A 14,167-nucleotide genomic window follows, 5' to 3' on the forward strand; every position below is an offset into this window, starting at 1 on the left:
TTTAATTGCTTTCCCCTCCACTTCTTGATTATGTATTTTGTTAGTCATCAGTATGTTCTTTATTCTTCAAGACCATACCTAATCCTACGCCCTCCACCTAACCCTGGATTCCTCCAAATCATGCCTGGTTACTATCAGCCGTTGAATCCTATATTTGTTGGGATTTTAGGGAAGTCCTGAACTTTCTTCACTTACTCTTGCTTTGACTCATTAGTAAACCAGAAAACTTGATAGTCATACTGCAAGAAGGCACTGGGGATTAACTCATCATGTAGCGTCTTCCGTGTGTGGCTTATTATCACTTCACAAAAGAGTGAAAGTTCACTTACTGTCTCTGAAGCTGTTTGCCCATGTCTGAATAGGGATAATAATGTTTACTTACTAAAATTGTTATGATAAAAATGAGATTAGCTATATAGAGTGAGCCACCAAAAGTCTGGTGCATCACAGATGCTAACCTTTCATTACATTAGTACTCTAACCTTTCTTGTGTATGTGCCTTCTACTTTTCCTCCTCCATTGTGATGGTGAAACAGTCTAAAAATATTTCATCTTTGAATGTTGTTAGAGTGATGTGTTTTCATCGTCTCTGTCTTATTCTTTTACCTGAATTCAGGTTAAGAATTCTTGAATTTTCAATGACTTACTCATCTCATGCATGGAAGTTTGAGAACATGGCATTTCCCCCTTCCTTCAGTATACGTGCCATTGGTTGTCTGGCACAGAAATGAAAAGCAATGAGAATCTCGAGTCTTGGCTACTCTCTGACGCATTATTCTTTCTCTGTACTACCTTCAACCATTGTCTTATGTTGATGACTCCAGCAGTTTCTATGTGATCTACAAAATATTAGCTCTATGAACTATTTATAGGAGCCAGGAGATCCAAAAAGATTCCACAACTGAATAAATTTGTAACTTGGTTTAAACTAAGTATGTCAGTCTTCTACAGGACTTCCCAGAGTCTTCATGCTAATATATATTTTGACTCTGCAAGAGAGGTGGGGGAGATATGGCATGCAGTATTTCTCAAACTCACTTGGCCATGGCCATACACAAAGCTATGAGCCTCTCATGGGACAAATATTCCAGAGAACACATTTAGGGAAATGCCAACCTAGTGTTTTTGTTAGATTTCTCAAATACTGTTCTCTTCTTTGTTCTAGGAATGTCACATTTTTCTATATTCTTCCTCAGTTGTCTTGTCTCTTTTGTGCTTACTCCTCTATCTTTGTTCAGTTCCTGCTGGGTAAATATAGTCATAGGCTGAATGATAAAACACATTGATTAGTCGACCAAGGAGAAGACTGAATAGTCACACCACTGTGTGGTGATAAATGTTTGCAATATTTTGAATTCACCTTTGCTGCTTGTCTTTAGCTGATAAAGTGAATGAGTGAAGGTTATGTTGTCTCCATTCTTCTCTAGGACATTCCTTCTGATGGGAACATGAGAGGCTTAGTGGGGTCTTAAATATAAAGAACACCTTTTGGGGAAATGGTCCAATTTTTCATTGTAAGGGCACACATCAAAATATATTAGCCTGTAGTCATTTGCTTTTTATGGCTTATCTGTTTCTAATTTGCTTACAAAAACTGGGATGGATAATGTAGACCAGACCGAAGGTAGAATTTTCATGTACACAACCACCAATACATTGATGGAAGAAATAATCATTTATTCATTTATGCTTTTCATCTCTCTAAAGTATAGCATATCATTAATTAATTATAGCAAAGACTCCCCCCCTTTTTTTTGTTTTCCCTTTCATTGTAATCCAGATAAAGTTTTTATGAAATGGAATTAGTGCACGTCACACCTTGTAGCTAATTTGTCAAACACTGTTCCCTCTGGATTACTATATATCTGAGTTAAATTAGGAGGTCAGAATTAATGTGCCTGCTTTTTTTCTTTTTCTTTCTTTGGTCTTTGAAGCGTTCTTTCTAATAAAAAGAACATGATTTATTTTTTAAGCCTGCTCTTCTTAGTATTATTTAGTCTAATAAGGACGAACACAACATACTTACTGTTTTCTTTGTAAAATGGTATCACCTCTGTGGTATATAACCATAGGCGACATGTAAATAAGGTACATCCTTCCCGTGATTGCTTTTATCATTTACATAGGATTTAATTCTAAAGTTCTCCATTTATGGTATCAGGTTGTTATTAGCCATTTGGGGGATGCAATAAAGTAAAAGAATTTAAAAGTCGACTAGTTCATTTTTAATGAGAGTTAAATAAGAAATGTATAGAATTTCCCTTTTATGGAATGCACATTTTATAATCCTTAGGCCCTTTACATTACACTTATAGTGATTTATATATAAATTTATATATACACTGGGGTCATGTTTATCAGAAATGCCTTTACAGGTAAACATTTAAAAAATATATTTGTGCTTCTCCCTTAGAAATTCTGATTTAGTAGTTTTGGGTTGGGACACCAGCATCTACATTTTTAAAGCCCCTTTGGTTTTACTATTGCACACCAGTTGAGAAGTACTGGTTCAGAATATTCTGTTTGGAAGTAATTTCTTGTGTGAGAAGGCTCATTTTGTGACTGACAGGACAGATGTACAGAGATGAAAGGATTTTTGTGAAAACCACACAGCAATGCCTTGGGTGTGCCAGCAATAGGCATGAATTATTTTCTTTTAGGCACTCTCTTTTTCAACTCACGTAAATGACCAGTGGAGTATGTAGGCTAGGACTATCGTTATTTTTAACTGAGTTGCAAAAGAGCGTAATTCATGCTTTGCCACCCAGTTATGCCTCTTCTAGAAAAAAATAGGTCCAAATTGGCTGGCGCAGAGAACATGTGCAGAGAAACTATGATGGGAACCCTTAATTTTTTCTAATTTGGTGTAGTTTTAGGTTTGTTTTGGTTTAAATAGGCCAGTCTGCCCTAAACAGAATATTTGAGCATGAATGGTTACAACTTGTCAAAATTTCTTCTTCACTCTCCTCCCTTCACCAACTCATACCTCCATCCTCCTTATAGTAGTATAAAAATACAATGAAAAGCTATGGATAATAAAGGCAGTGCATTTTAGAAGTTAGAATTCTGACTGAATCAGATCAGTTTCTCACATTCTTTGCCTACAAAACAGGATGTAAAAGTCAACATGGGTCTCTATTGTGCAAATTCCATTTTCATGGTAGTTACAGAATATAATCTTGACAGATGGGACTGACTCCATAATGGTATGTCTAGAGGTGGCATAAAGGTGTCTTTTCTGGTGGTGAAATGTAGCTTTATGAGCAAGGACAAGCAGTAGGTTTTTCCCAGAACTTTCATACCTTGTCATGCTGAACAATTACTCTTAACCACATGTGGTTAAGAAAAGCATGCTTCAGTGGGACGTAAGCATGACATCCCTTCCTTCATTTCCACAAATGAGAAGCAGATGCCTATATTCTCTGGTAAGATTCAGGCCTTAATAACATTGCCATGCATTGGGACCATTAATTGTTGCTGACAGTAGTAATAATAATAGTTATAATCATAGTAAACTTTAATTGAGTGTTTACCATGTGTCAGCCACTAATGTTTTATGTGGATTGTTTTATACAATCCTCACAAATCCCCATGTAGAAGGGTAGTGAGTATTTTTTTGTGAAAGGCCATGTAAGTTCCCTCTCCCTTCCTATTAATAATTGTACCTTGTTTCCCGGAAAATAAGACCTAGCTGAACCACCAGCTGCAAAGCGTCTTTTGGAGCAAAAATTAATATAAGACCCAGTATTACATTTTATATTATTTATATTTATATTTAGACCTGGTCTTAGATTATTTTAAAATAAGACTGTGTCTTATATTAATTTTTGCTCCAAAAGATGCTTTAGAGCTGATTGTCCAGCTAGATTTTATTTTCAAGGAAACAATACTCAGATTTTTATTTCCTTTCCAAAGGTATGCCCTGTGCTTTGGGGTCAACAGATCCCATCCCCATGTTCAAAATGAGCTCTGATAGACTTAAGCCAATCAGCAAATCCTATTCCCTTGTCTACAGAGATTAGTTCAGGGATGATCATGTGACCTAGTTTGGACCAATTAGATCACAGGAGAAATTTTCAAGGAGATCCTGGGTCTTCTGTAGAAATATCTGGAGAGACATTTTCCTCCTGTTAAATATGAATGTGGAAAAATAGAAGTTGTCTAGAGGAGTCAGCTTTGGGTAAAATCAGCATCAAAGAAGTCAAAAAACAACAACACAGAAAGAAATTAGAACTTTCTTGATTTCACTGAGCAGTGAGGTGAAGCTTAAATTAAAGTCTACTTTATTTTTAGATATATTAGCCAATAACTCTACTTCATCATTTAAGTTGAATTGGGTCTTCTGTACCTGGCAACCAAAGGATTCCAAACAGGTCCTGGTATTAAAATCTTTGTTTTACCAGTAAAGAAATGGGCTGAGAGAGTTTGAATACTTTCCCAATTTAGTTGAAAAAAATAAGTGAGGGTCAGGGACTTGAATCCTGGTGGTTTAATTCCAAAAATCCACGAACATACCTGATACCCTGAGAAGGTGGAAGATAATGCTATTATTAAGGATAGAGTCCTAGAAAATAATGTTTTCCTTCTGTTTCTTACTCCGGGTGGAATGTATGCTTAACTTGTAAAGAATGTCTAAGAAACTTATTTGATATCTCGAGCTGTGTACCTTTAGTTCAATATAACTTTCTATGTCTAGATTCTAAGGTGACTATAGGAGCTAAAATTTCTTATTAGAGAAATCACTATAAATAACCTTGTTATTAACCATCATGTGCAATATTTAACATTTGGAATAGGATTGGATTTAAGTTTTTTGAGAAATCTGATCATGTTTTTAGTCACTTGGGAAGTTTGTAAAAATATACATTCTTGAGCTTGAGGAGAGTCTGTTTGAGGTGAGATCCCAGGTAATTATGATGCACAATTGCATTTGACAGCCTCTGATTTTGTCTGTGACCATATATATAAAGGGAAACTACATGTAGTTCTTCAGAGACTCACTGAACAAAGATCAAGTAATTGATCAAAAATAAGGTCTAGAGAGAGGTAGCCAATTTCTACTAGATAAGAAATATGAAGACTTATAAACCAAGGTAACAGTTGGAAGACAGACCATTTCAGAGACATTGGTAGACCCTTAGGACAGTGTGATTTTTCTTTTTCTTCTCCTTTCTCTTCCCACTTAGATTAAAAGAAAAAAGAAACAAAGAGGCTGGGAAATATATATAGGCTCCTTCCTCCAATAACTTGATAATTTTTTAGTGGTCAATTAGAAATTTATCTCACAAAAGAAACCAAAATCTATGTGGAAGACTTTTGATGTAAACCTTTCCTAAAATCTTGAATCACTAGAGCCATTGACAAACCCTAGACAGTGCTTTTCAAATTCTAATGTACATTTGAGTCACCTTGATAAGCTTGTTAAAATTGCATATTCCATCCTCTTCCCACATCTTCTGAGTCAGAATAACTGGAACAAGGACCTGGTAATATGTATTTAGCTCCCTCCCCTCTTTACTCCTACCCCATCATGGCAACTCCAACGCAGATCATCTAGGTACCATACTTTGTGAAAAACTGCCCTAAGAGATATTTCAAAATTGGAGACCATCAGTTATTAATCATTATTTAGATAACAAATTATGCCTAGGAGTGGCTTTTACATGGCGTTCTAAATTTTGTATTATTTTAGCTATAGCAATCAGTAATAAGTAATTATTTAAAATGATTGTTTAATAAATGATTCAGTTTTTTAAAGTTAGGAGTAATAGGGTGGTCAAGAATGAGTTAGTAGCTCCGGTGTGTCAATGAATGGGACTCGTGACTGCTCAAAGCATGAAGCTGTGGCTTGAGCACTTGGGAGCAGTTTAGCTGGAAAAAGGAAAATTAGTGCCTAGAAGGAAAGACTTTTCAGAGTGTTACTCTTACCAAATCTTCTCAAGGTGATGGTAAACCTTGAGACCTTTACCTAGCTACTGCACACCAAAAAGATTCTCATTTTCTCTTAACAGAGAGATCAGTCCTCTGAATAGCTGTAGCATTTTAGCCATTTTAGGCTGACTACAATAGATTTCTCATAAAATTTTGTGCAAATTGCCAGAATGTTAGTTATTCCATCAGTAAGAATGAGCATAAGTAATAATATGGATGTAAATAATCATCCTGTAAACTCTTTATTGCTAAGGAGTTCAACATCAGGTCATGCGTTCTGAGCATCTGGTTGAATGACTGAATTGTGAATTATCAAGGTCTTGTGAAGAAGGGTGAGAGCTGCCTATCTTTAGGATTCCTGCCTCTTTGTGAAAACATCCAATGTAATCAGTTGGGATAGATGGGAAATTGAACTTCAGGTGGTAAAGGAGATCAGAACACTGTTTTCTTCTCCCCTGTTTGGAAAGAGATGTCCTAGCTGTCAGAATACTTGGCAGATTGTGATTGATTGCAAAATGGCCCCCAATTCCTGCCATCCCTGTAGGCACACCCTTTTGCAATATAACTTTCCCATTTCTCCTATCAAGAAGTGGATTTTATCTTAGTATCCCTTGAATCTGGTCTTGGCCACATGACTTCTTTTCACCAAAAGGACATCAGCAAATGTGATACAAGGAAAGGTTCAAAAAGTGTTTGCACGTTGAACCTTCTACCCTTTCTCACTAACCCTTGGAACTTTGTAGTCACCATCATGTGAAAAAGCCAGGGCTAGCCTACTGGAGGTTGAGAGACACCTCAGTCACAGCCAGCACCAATTGACAGCCTTTCCCTCCTCCAAATATTCCAGTGAGGCCATTCTAGTCCATCCAGTGCCCAATCAATACTCTGTTTTGTGAGCAAACATAAAACGGTTCTTAAGTCTTGAAGTTTCAGAGTGAATTGTTAAGTAGTGAAAACTAACTGTGGTCTGAATGTTTGTTTCCTCCCAGGATTCACATGTTGAAATCCTAACCCCCAAAGGTGATGGTCTTAGTAGGTGAGGCTTTTGGGAGGTGCTTACGTTGTGAGGGTGGAGCCCTCATGAATGGGATTAATGCCCTTATAAAAAAGGCTCCTGAGAGCTCCCTAGCTCCTGCCTCCATGTGAGCACACAGTGAGGAGTCAGCAAGCTGGAAGAGCAGACTCATCCAACGATGTTGGCGCCCTGTTCTCAGACTTCAGCCTCCAGGACTGTGAGCAATACATTTCTGCTATTTATTAGCTCCTCTGTCTGCAGTATTTTGTTATAACAGCCTGAATGGACTGAGATCAGAGTATGTATTTTTAAAAGCAATTGGTACTTTCATTTTTGGCGGGGCTATGGGGGGTGTCAGTTTCTCCTAATAGGTAAAATTCTTTAAGGAAAAAAAAGAGTTTCTTGCTGATTGTAACAAACACAACTTACTTGTTTCATCAGATTCTCTTGCCTAACCTGTCTGCTGGCCAGTCTCACTCCCCCCATTTCTAGGCTCCAACTAATGCCATACAAGATCGGGCTTCCTGAGCATTTGCTGAAGGGGCCAGATAATGCAACCCAGAATTGCAGGGGTATTAACTCCGCGTAGCAAATTCTGAACAACAGAGATGGAGACAGGAAGGAGGCAAACAGATATATTCCCTTGCTTTCCTCCCTCTGGTGGGTTTACTGAGCATGGCTTCTCTGCAAAGGCTATCTGAATATGTCCCATCTTCCTGGCAGCCAGCAGTGATTCTTTCAAGCCTTGCCTTGGAGCTGTGGTCCACACAGTAAGGCATCATCTAGGATTGCTTCCATCTTTCCCTGCCTCCTGCCCTCCTGCCTCCTGCCCTTTCCCTTCTCCTGCCCTCACTCTTCCCATCCTGGGACTGTACCTTGCAAATAAAGCATTAGCATTCCAACTCAGGCTGTGTTTTTTAGGGAACTCAGAAATCTTCATTTTGTATTCTTAGCATGGCAAACGTTTTCTGGTGTTTAGGATACCCTAGCTCAGTATTCACTCATTGCAGTTACTTAAAGGATTTTTTTCAGAAACACTGCAAAGTGTAATGCAGGGTATTCATCTCACAGAGGTCAAATCATGGCACTACCATGGTGGGAAAGCCTTAGCTGTGATGCTGCTTCCTGATGGCCATCTTGGGTTGTACATATTAATTAGTTGTCAATTGATATATTTGCTTTTGTGTACGTGGTTCACACAAGTTCAAAAATTTGAATTACGTAAGAAGGTACAACAGAAGTCTTCTACTTTCCCCCGATCCCTCAATAATATTTCCCAGAGGAGAGTCCTTTTATCAATGTTCTTTTGCACCCTTACTGAGGTATTCTCTGCACAGACATTTGTAGAATATATCTTTTATTTTTTAATCTTTCTTATTATTACTGTCCACAAACTTTTCTACTCCTTGCTTTTTTCACTTTACCATTGTGTCCTGGGGGCTTTCCAAATCAATTCATAGAGAGCTGCCTTGGAGTTTTTAATGGCTGTACAGTTGTCCAATGTATGGTGGAAGCAGAGTTTATCTAAAGAGTCCCCTAGTAATGAACAGTGCAGTTGTTCCCAATTTTGATATTGTGAAAGTGCTACAATATGTTATACATACATCCCTGAGCAATGGAAAAATTCTTCGATGTGGAATTGCTGAGGCAAAGTGGTTTGTGTGCCTTTTATATTTTGGTATTTTGAAATTACCAAACTGACATATATTTTCTTAATGTTAAATTTCTTGACTCAAAAATGGCCATAAGTATCTCATCTCTCTAAGTGTATTCTACTGCATGTAAGAAGGTGGAGGTTTATCCAGCATGTGGGGGGGAAAGATGAGCTGACTCACTGAACAAAAGAGATGGAGGTAGGGCTTTGGAGGGAAGACTGGGGGAACTGCACTGAAGCAAAGAGACAGTTGGAAGTGTGCCACAAGCAACACCCTTTCATCATTGCAGGGAAGCAAATTCTAGGAGACACCATGAGCTCTGCAGCAATCAAAAAGGTGGAGGAGAAGAACAAAATCTGCCTTAGGTAGAGCCAGTGCCAGGCAGTGAAGGGACTAATTAGTAGAGTAAAGAGACAAAGGCTCACTCTCACATATGGATTCGATCTTTAATTACTTTAAATAGGTTAAAGATTCATTACAAATTATGAGTTTTCTCCCTGGACATCCTCTGATAACAATAGATGTTTGTACCTTCCCCTCCAAGTTGGACACAATCAGAACAGTACAGTTGATACATATAATATCTCTCCCAAACCTCAGGAAACTTCCGCTCAGTGCGGCATTGCATTGCCAAGGCAGCCCTTTTCCATTCTTTTGGTTCTTCTTTCAGTTAGGGGCACACTTCCTAACACATATGGGCTGGGGTCTCTGCCCTGAGCCTGGGTAGGAGGTGTGCAGAGGGAGATAGTTCCATCCTCACAAAGCAGCTAGTCCCCATGGACAGGATATTGACGAGTAAAGGGTTGACAGCCAGTCTATTCTCAGATGTTTTCTAATCTCTACCCTTGCTGACTGACTTCTATCTCCCTTCCACTCACTTACTCACTTGACTCTTGGCTTCAAAGATCTCACTGTCAGTGCTTTTGTCATTTCAGCAGAAGAGTTTCTACAAAGGAGGGCAGATTTCTTGGCTTACAACAAGGGTGTGGAAATATCAAGACAGGCAATAAGAACACCTGGGCGTGCATGTAAACTCTATCACCCTTCCAGAGTTGTCCTTTGCTGTGTCTCTATTGTTTATCCAGAGAAAAGAATAGATGAAAGGCAATTTTATACAGAAATTACATATTTTAATTGATGAAAAAAGAGTGTTATAATTTAGGACTCTGATTCAGATTGAGTTGATCAAATGCTCTTTTTAAAAGACAAGATAGCATTTTTCGCTCGTTAAAAAACTTACAAATTTTGTCACAATATGTCCTTGGATATTTATCATGGAAAAATTGTGCCTCAGTTTAGGCAGAAGACTAGAATCCAGGAGGCAGGAATCCTGTGCTAGGGTAATCCTGGGCCATACTTGAAGCAAGCCCTTGAAATGCATATGACAGTCACTACCTTGCCTAGAACTTGCCTAGAATAGCATATCTGTACATATCATGATGGCATCAAGCTAGAAGTGCTTGCCACACTTTTGTATTCTCTGTCACCCAAATGAAATAAAAGTAATTCTATCACATTTTAATCTAGTCTGTTTAGAATAATCAGAATTATAACCCAAGTTTTTCCATACTAGGAAGAATTATTTTCCCATGATTTGCCCTTCAAAATTTGTCATATTGAAGAAGAAAGTTTGGATCCATCCAAGTAAGACAAGGAACCAAAGAGTATTTGATTTGCACCATCATTGTCTAAATTAATGATAACATTTTTTATGCAGAGGAAATGTTTTTCAAATAAGCTCTTTAATGGGACCCCCCCCACCCACCCAATGCAAATAACACAGATGAAGGCTGGAGTCATGCCTACTTGCATTTTTCTGCTCTGCTCCTTGCCCTCCACCTTTCTAAGTCTCGATGCCTCAGAGCCCAGAGCTGGTGGGGCCTGGGCTGTATTTCTAACACATGACGCAGCAGCTAGTACATCAAGGGTGCCCGATTAATATCTGTGAAATTACACAGAACTTAGTGCTTATGGAAACAGGAATATAAGATGTTTTAGGTAGAAATGTTTGTGTTTTAAAAAATTGATCCAAATAAGATATATGTCTTCTAAGTTTGTGTTCCTTGACGTATTTAAAAAGGTGTACGAGGTTCAATGTGGGAATGCCAAAGGTAATGTAATAATAAGAGTTGTAATCTGCTTGTAAGCAAATGTTGCTTTTAGGGTAATGGGCCAAAGTAGGATAACTTGATGGATAGGAAGAGGATATAAGGGGACTTTAGAATCTGTTTGTTTCTTAGCAGAGTTGTCTTGACTCATCTACCTGGCTGATGTGTCCTCCAAATATTGAGCTCTAACATTGAAGATGCTATGTTCCTATACAAAGTGGACGTGCGTGTGTGTGTGTGTGTGTGTGTGTGTGTGAGATGTGTTTTTGTGTGTGTGATGTGTTTGTGTGTGGAGGGGCACTGCTTGGTCAAAGGCTTGTGGTAGAGCTATGAACTTGCAGATTAAGGGGAAAACCTAGCCCCAAAACTGTGGCTCACGGAGTGTTATAAAAATAACTTTGATTTTGTTACCAAGATTTTAAAACTTGGGATATTTCAGAGATAGAGCCAGATTTCTGGTTTCTTTTAGAAGATCTAGCACTACAGTGAGCCTTCCCTCTTTTTGACCAGTGGTTCTCAAGATGTGGTCCATAGGCCAGCAGCATGAGCAGCATCTGGGAATTTGTTAGAAACTCTGGAGGTGGAGCTAACAATCTATGCTTTATTTTAGCAAGCCCTCTCCTGGTAATGCTGAGGCGTGTTTACATTTGAGAACCACTCCTGTTGACTAAAATCAGGTAGAGCTCGGTAGCATGTTCGGTGGTATGTTTGTTTTCCATCTAGGTTGTTCCACTCACTCATGAGATTATCTGGCCCTTATGGGCACTTGAGGTTTTTTTCTTTTCTTTTTGTATATGGATAAGATCACCTAATATGAAAGCATGAGATTTTCAAACTTCTGATTATTAATCTGAGGCCCCAAATGTCTGAGGTCATGCAGAGATCTTTAGGAACTCTAGCACCATCCCATAGGCATATCTGATCTGACTTCCCATCTTCTTTTAGCTGCTGCCCATGTGGCAGTATGAGAAAATTCAATTAGTACAAACAGATAAGGGCATATTAAAGTCTTGGGAGGAAGAGAGCCCTGGTCGGAGTCCCTAATGCATACAAGTAAAATGGTTAGATAAAGCTTTATTTAATTATATTGCAGGCGGGAAGAGAGTCTCAAGTAATCTTGGTGTATTTAAGTGTGTGTTTTTTAATGAACTTTTCAGAATGTCTGTATGGTTTCTGCCAGTTTGTCAGACAGCCATCAATTACTCAGTCTCCCCCTAAATATAAACACGCCACCATTTCATTATCAGGGAACATCTAGCGAAGCTGGCTCTTTCTGTGTGGGTCAGCATGCTAAGTAATTGCCATGCCTGAGTCTCACATGAAGGTTCCGCCAAGTCAGCCTGCTGTTCACTTGCCCAACCGCTCTTCTTCTTAGAGGTAGAGTGTGTGACGCCTAGAGCAACCTAAGGTTGTTTTTTTTTTTTTACTCTTTCAGACTCTAGAGATAATGTTTAGCTTCCTGAAATAATTATGAAATAACACTAATTAGTGCTCATAAAATACCCATGCCTTCTATATTTCCCAGCCCTGAGGGAGATAGGTGAAGTCATACAACTGCTGCGTTTCCCCGAAAATAAGACCTAGTCAGACTCTCAGCTCTAATGCGTCTTTCTGAGCAAAAATTAATATAAGACCCGGTCTTATTTTACTATAAGACCAGGTATAATATAATACCTGGTCTTATTTTACTATAAGATTGGGTCTTAATATTATAATATAATATAATTAATAATATAATATAATATAATAAATATATAGTAATATAATATATAGTAATAATTTAATATGACATAATAAAGACCGGGTCTTATATTAATTTTTGCTCCAAAAGACGCATTAGAGCTGATTGTCTGGCTAGGTCTTATTTTCGGGGAAATATGGTAATTCTTACCGGTGGAAGGTACACAGAAGTGTGCCACTTCTGCTCTGAGGCCATTCAGGAAAGGAACATCTCCATGCTTCACCTGTCCTGCTTTGGCAATTTTAGAGAGCACACGTTTGAGATGATGGAATTGCAAAGTAGAAGCAGCTGGGGTCCTTGACAGAAAGCGGTGTAGGGTACCTACCTGGCCCATTTCAGAATCTGGCATGAGTAAGAGTAAAACTTTTGTTGTGTTTGAGTTTGCTACAAGTAATGTTGCTACAGGTAGCTTGTCCTGTCCTTAGTAACACAAACTGTCCTAACTCGGATAAGCTGGCATGGCTGAGGACATGTTCAGACTGCAGTAGAAGCCAACAAAGAAGCAGCAGTGGCTGGAAACTTACACATCTGCAGAGCTGGCTCTTGAAGGGACTAGTCAGCAGCCCATTTGACAGTGTCCAGAGAATGAGGCTTGTTCTAGACTGGACTCAGTATCCAAGAAGATTTGATCTAATGGGCAGGGCACAGCAGCGGGATTTTCTAGGCAGCGACCATACAGTGATCATATAGAAGGAATTGTAGTGGTTCAGGATAATTTTGTGATTTGGAGCGGGGCTACAGCTAGTTGTTGTGAGGGTAGTACATAGAACTAAGCCCTTGGAGACTGAAGGCTGGGTTGTGCGAACGGGGTCCCAAGAAGAAGGGTTAAGGCAGAATTCATACCCAGAAGAAAAAAATTGCTGGGGGAGGAGGTACTCAGTATCTTAAGAAGATGCCCAGTTTGGGGTTTGGGTGACTAGGTAGATGGAAGTACCATTCCCTGAGATAGGAGATGTGGGCTGAGGGATTCAGATTTGTTTGTACAGATTTTTGGATATATATGGTACACCCAAATGTCTGCAGTGGTACCAAAAATGAGCTTGGAATGGCTCATACCTTCCTCATAATTTCAATTAGCCTTCTCGTTGGCAATTCCAGTTATATATATACACTTGTAGTCAAATCAGTGTAATACTAGGCAAAGACAGTTATAAGACAATCCCAGCCTGCCCCTTCCTAATATGTAGTACTGTTTCTAAACTTCTTCTATATAGAAACTCTGGGGACTCCACTGTCAAGTACAGAAGTCCATTAAGCAATTGTATATATGGGTCTGGAGGTCAGCAGCAAGATTGGGGAAGGAAATAACTTTGCAGTCATTAACATAAAGATGGGCATGTAAATAATGGGAGGGGAGGGATTGGCCCAAGAAAAATGTATTAAATGAGAAGAGGACCTCATATAGAAACCTGGGCAGCACTAATGTCTGAGAGCCAGGTTGAGACAGACCTGTGAAGGTGATTCAAGGAAAAGAATAGTGAATGGTGTCTAAGAAATCAAGGTAGGAGGGGGTTTCATGGAAGAGAGAAAGATTATCAACCGTTACCAAAATTATAGGGAAAGTAAGGATAAAAAGGCCCGCTTTGGATTTCTCCACTAAGGGGTCATTATCAATATTGATGGGTATGGAAGACAGATTGAGGAATGAATGGGAGGTGAGAAAATGGAGATAATGAGTGGAGACAACTTTAAGAAGATTGGCTATAAAACGATAGCT

Source organism: Rhinolophus hipposideros, assembly GCF_964194185.1.
Source record: "Rhinolophus hipposideros genome assembly, chromosome: 14".
NCBI lineage: Eukaryota > Metazoa > Chordata > Mammalia > Chiroptera > Rhinolophidae > Rhinolophus > Rhinolophus hipposideros.